Source organism: Coturnix japonica, chromosome 11, assembly GCF_001577835.2.
Source record: "Coturnix japonica isolate 7356 chromosome 11, Coturnix japonica 2.1, whole genome shotgun sequence".
Taxonomy (NCBI): domain Eukaryota; kingdom Metazoa; phylum Chordata; class Aves; order Galliformes; family Phasianidae; genus Coturnix; species Coturnix japonica.
The window spans coordinates 5,574,290-5,580,289 of record NC_029526.1 but is presented as its reverse complement, the minus strand read 5'-3'; the positions used below and the strand labels follow the sequence as shown (position 1 = coordinate 5,580,289).

Below are 6,000 nucleotides of genomic sequence, written 5' to 3'. Positions count from 1 at the left end.
AAGGTGCTTGTGCAAGACCTGACTCATAGCAGGTGATTGCCTATAACTGCAGCACACTCCCATGAATCAAAGAAGAGAAGCTGTTTATATTCAAACTGTTGCCAGCCTTGCACTGTTGTCACTTTCTTATATGTTCTGCAAGCCACAAATATCATGCTCAGTGTTGTGAGGTATAAAAACAAAAAGCAGCACATTCCGTAGATCAGATGCACTTTCTTGGATAGTAAGACGCAGCCATTCTTTATTGTAAGCCACAGAAAAATAAAATTAAAACATTTGTCGAAGTATAACAGAACATTCCCAACTACATATTCAGAATTCCATGTACTACTCAGTTAAACTGCTAGAGAATATATACTTTTGATCTCAAAAAATACCCTATTTTGAAAACCACTATCACATTTCAGATCATAAATACTCAAAAATTCTTTGGTAAGCAGATAAGATGAAAAATGGGCAAAATAAAGCTTTACATTATTTATTTTTTTCCCTATATTACAGGCTGTACAATAATCAGCTTTAATTGAATAGCTATCTGTTCATAGCATTATAGATTGTCAAAGAATGGACAAGTATTTCAATTTAGATGGCTATTATTACATTTTAAGTCAAATTTTAAGTGACAGTTTGATCCAAGGAAACCCATGTAAAGATGTAAAGTCAAAAGAAAAACACTTTTCATAGCAGGTGAGAGTTCAAGTTGCAAATGGAAGGCCAACCTGTTAAAATCAGGTCAAATGCAATGTTAGTTTTGTGCTCAGTACAATGGTATTCCTGTCAAGCTGAGCATCTTTTTCATATATTCTTTTAAATAACTCCATGGTAGTTCATTAAAAAAGTCTCATTGTTATCTTCCTACAAGAGCTGCTATAACCACAACAGTTCTTAAAGGACCATGCCATCGAGTCCCATTCCAGTGTCTTTCTAACTGGATGAACACAAAATTAATAACATGAATTTCACGGATTATCTGGTGAAATGATTAGTGGTGAAAATGTTGAGAAATTTTCCTCAAGCTTGAGAACCAAAATGTTAGAAAATAATCATTTTCAGGTAGCTTGATTCTGCACACTTTTTTTCCCCCACTCAGCAAGGTTCAGACTCAGTTTCCCTTATAGCTAACAGAAATAAAATACCACTTAAGGAAACAGACAATTAAAACTATAAATCCTCAAAATGTGCAGGATTACTCCTGAACAGATAGAGCATGTACATGTATATTTGAGGAGGGAAGGAGGAAGGGAAGAACAGGAGAAAAGCCCTGTTTGCTCTTGAAACAAAGCATAATGTGAAGAAATACAACCATTTCAGAAATTAAACGTCTAGAATGAAGCCTGTACACCACAAAATCTGGCAATTAAATCACTACAAAAGCTCCATCAGGACTAGCTGAAGAACATTCACTCTTCCCACAGACTTAATGAGAACTCAGGGGCCAGACACCCACAAGAGACGGTGCTCTGGAATTCAGTCTCTGAAGAGCAAAGCCTAGAAACTGGTAGGCTTCAAGGGACAAAATATTTTCCTTCCCTATTAATATTACACATAACACAATATTATTGCATAGACCCAGGTGAATACTAAAATTAATATAAGTTCCTACTATAGCACTAAAAATAGTCTTCTATCAAATATTTAGGATGTTTACAAAACAGAAGAAGTACTGAATATTTCTTACCTATTCAGATCTTCAAAATCCTTTGAATAATCATCTTGGGAAGATGAAAGACTTCTGACACGACATGTAAGGATTTATTCTAAAAGAAGTAAGAATATGACGTTAGATACGTGTCACCAGAAAAGTCTTTTAAAAATTAAAATAATCCAAAATATTAATTTATCTTTGATAAAAAACACACAACAGACTTTCAAAATTTATTCTTTAAAAATTATATATTTTAAAAATGAACACAAGTGGTGTACTATTACTCCCTTGCCTCCCTTTAATTAAATGGCTCCAGGGAAAAGTGAATAGGTCTTGTTTCTCTAATCTGTGGAATGCCTCATGCTACACTATGACACAGTTCAGTCAGTTCCTCCTGATGCTGTTTAACAAAAGTCTAAAAAAGTATATTGACATCACATCAATCATTACAAAAGAATGCAACCCCAATGGGATGTTTAAAGCCAGGAATTCTGCTTACACAAGATCCTTCTAAAGCTTTTGCTTCGTTTCTTTTCCCATGAGTAAAGAGCTACTGAACAGTTTGCATTTGGAAGCTCCTTCATCAGCAACCTGAAGGATCATATTTCCCTCTATTTGCTTCCCAAAATAAGATGTGGCACTTGTACATCACTTATATACTCTAAAATAAGTGTGCTTTTGGAATTACAGTATCTTAGTTGGATCTTACTGAAAAGCTGCATTCTTAACTTGCTGTAAGACCTCAAGCACAGACTTGCCTGTACTATGAGATGCTGTCCACAAGTACAGCTTCACGTGGAAAAAAGTAACAGTTATATCTTTCTGCTTTTTCCTCTTTCTATATTTCCATTGCAGTAATTATGGGGATTCTCCAAAACAGAGCTCTGCTGTGCTCTATTTGTACTAATTGTTGGACATCCCAAAAATCCCATGTTCTAGGATACGTGATATACAGAAAGTGATGCAAAAGATGATCTAATGCAAGTATTAACACAAGCAAATGTGGCAGCAGAGAGGTGTTGTCAGTTTTTTTTTGTTTGCTTGTTTGTTTTAAAGAAGGCCTGCTAGCCTAACTGAGCACAAATAATTCAAAGAATCCATTTAGCTTATAGGAACTTTATATTATTATCAAAAGATGATTGACTGAAAGCCTCGAGAGAAATTATCTCCTACTTCTCCAGAATAACTTCAGTACAGTCTCAGAATCTCCACTTTGACAAGAAGGGTTTGGTTTTCCCATGAGTCTTTATTATGGGGTAATATCTCTGTCACAAATTAATATGTTTAAATAAACTACCCTTATTCTAAACACTCTTCAAAGCTGAAAGTTGGTAAGAACACAACTCTGCTACTCAGTGTTATCCTATGAGGAAAGACACTCAAAGATCTAAGGTACCCCTCAAAAAGGGAAAAAGCAGATAAACAGGTGGCTCTTCTGTTAGCTGACTTCTGGTCACTGTTTTTTGCTTATTTGTTTTAGAAAACCAAACAGAATTGTGGGAGATCACAAGGTAAGGAAAAAGCATTAGGGAATTATTAAATGAGGGGGATTATTTGTTGACCGAGCCAAGAAATTCTGAATATGGATTCCCTAATAAAAATATAAATCTCTGTAGGTATAACATTTCTCATAGAAGATGGGATCAAATGAAGGAAAAAGGGACAATTTAATGGCAAGATTTTATGCTTCCAAAAACATAATTAAAAAGGGAATATAAAGCATATAAACACTATCCTCATATCTAAGTGTAAGTTAGGATAATAACCACCAAGCTTGAGAGACATTTCCTACAATAAACTCATGTTAAAAATACCAGACAGGCATATTCAAAAACATGGTGTTAACAGAGTATCTCTGAAATAACACGATGCCTCAAGAGGGATGGATTGTTTGAGAAAAAATAAGCAGAAGAGATTGCATAGAGGAAAATGTGCAGAAGAAAGCTGGAAACACAAGCAAAGTAAGAAACAAGTGACCCATCCTAATTATCTCTGATAGCAGATGCTGCTAACAGATGCTCTCTCATTGTGCTGAAAGTACAGCTGTGAGAACCAGAAATAGATACGAAAGATGCTAAGCTCAAAGATGTATCCCCTGCATCTCAAAAGGAGATACCTCAGATCTCACTCTAGGCTGACAAAGCACATTTCTCCCAATCACTTCTGCACTATGAAGTAATTCAAACGTACACTCACTCCTTTTGCTTAGGCAGTTAATTTTAAAGCTTCACAAATGTTGTCAGAAAAAGATATCAGGAATTGCTAACAGCTGTACTAACCCTGAGTAATAGTTCATTCAGGTTATAATTGTAGTATGATGACAGTTACTTTCTTGACTCTCATTTACCTCAGCGAGCCTCCAACCAATGGGATTGTAAAGAAAAAAGAGTAAAAGCTACTTGGAAAAAGAAAAAAACAGAGCAGTAAAAGCATTTTGAAATGCTCAAGAAGTTCTTTATTACAAATAGAAGTATTACAATTGACTAAGGGGTGTGAATCTCATTGCTCTTGAAACTTCTTCCCTGCTGTAGGCGTAGTTTGTGTGCCTAATTACAATAAAAACAGTTGTAAGAAGTCTGTATCTGTTCAGATGTAAACCTAATGGCTGGAGGAAGATCAGAGAGATCAGCAGGAGAGCTGCACATCAACAAACATATGGAACTATAAGTAATTCGGCACATTACAACTTCCTGATGCTTTCAGGATGCTACAAGTCTCCTTGGGCTACATAACTGTATCAAAAGGAGCCCGATTTTATGCACGTCTAATTTTGGACATCTATTTCTTTCTATAACTCAGCCAACTGGACTACTCAACTCATTCAGATAATGAAGTTTATTTTTTCCGAACAAGTGCAATTCATGTCTGAGTCCATTCAACCAAAACATAATGTAAGAGCTTATCTTTCTTGTAGCCTTATACAAAAACATTTTCAAAAATAATCATTCTTTTTCTATTGCGATGAAACTTGAGAACAATGACAACAAAATGTCCACAAATCATATTTACACAACAACCTTCACATCCATAGAAAATTCTATAAGGGTGAAAAGAAACCATCTCAAAACTGCTTCAGGTAGTTTACAGCACCTTCTGCCATCAATAAGCTTTCAGATTTGACCCCTGGAAGTTTTCTAAATCTCAGTGCATTTCACCTTCAAAACCCAAGTGTTACTACAGGTAACTGAAGCTGAAACAGCCACACCTACAGCAGGTAACAAACTGTGACCCCAGGAGGCAGCAGGGCTGGAAGGTGCATGTTTTAGTGCTTGAGAACACCCTGAGTCATTCAGGTTTGTCAAGCACCTCAAAGCAAAGACAGAACCTCCTTGAAATAAATACTACCCAAAACACATAAACAATAATCTATTAGCAGAACAAAGTTTCCTTTCCCCATTGTAATAAAAGAGCAGTGCTGCAGCTGCTTATAATAAGCTCCTAATTACTACATTTCAATTGTCTGCAGTCTTGGGCTGTTACCCTCTTACATCTGTTCAAACTTCTCTTTGGAATCTGTAGAAAGAGCTAAAAAGATAAATTCTAGAGCAGATTAATTCTGTATTGCTGATAGCCATCACTCTCCAGTGCAATTGTTACTACACTCTCCTTGTCCTTTATTTCAGATTCCTCCAGTAACTTCAGAGGCTCAGTCCTACAGACCAACAGCCAGTCCTGCTTGCCCACTCATATAAATGTTACTATAAGCAGAACAGATGGGAGCAGCACAGTGTTAACTATCACTACAGAATGCACCACAGAGAAGCATTTGCATGCACAAGCATTGCATGTTTTCTTCCTTGTGCACTCAATACTGATGGCCATTGGCATCCAGGACAGAGAACCATAGAATGGCTAAGGTTAAAAGGGTTAAAAGGAACTTTAAAGACCATCCAGTTCCAATCCCTGCCATGGATAGGGTTGCCAGCCACTAGATCAAGCTGCCCAGGGCCCCCATCCAGCCTGGCCTTGAATGCCTTCAGGGACAAGTCTTCCACAGTCTCTGTGGGCAACACGTTCCAGGGCCCTACCACCTTCTAAGTAAAAAAAAAATTGTTTCTAATTCTAACCAGAATCGCCCCTCTTCTAGTTAAAGCCCCTTCCCCTTGTCCTATCAGACCATGTAAAAAGCCCCCATCCTCCTTGTAAAACTCCCTTCAAGTACTGGAAGGCCACAATGAGGTCTCTCCAGAGCCTTCTCTTCTTCAAGCTAAACTATCTCAGCTGCCTCAATGTTTCAGCACAGGAGAGGTGTTCCAGCCCTTTGATCATGTCTGTAGCCCTGCTCTAGACCCACTCCAGCATCTTCACATCCTTCGTGTACTGGAGGCCCCTGGGCTGGACAACAGTACTTCAAA

General features: G+C 37.3%; 1 long non-coding RNA gene across 1 annotated transcript; it reads right to left on the bottom strand.

Moving 5' to 3' along the window:
* Nucleotides 1–221: 221 nt before the first annotated feature.
* On the bottom strand, nt 222–1,756 carry LOC107319034. Its single transcript, XR_001557626.1, has 2 exons — nt 1,679–1,756; nt 222–719 (listed from the first exon to the last, which is right to left on the bottom strand). It is a non-coding gene; the product is annotated as an uncharacterized LOC107319034 (long non-coding RNA).
* Nucleotides 1,757–6,000: the final 4,244 nt, after the last annotated feature.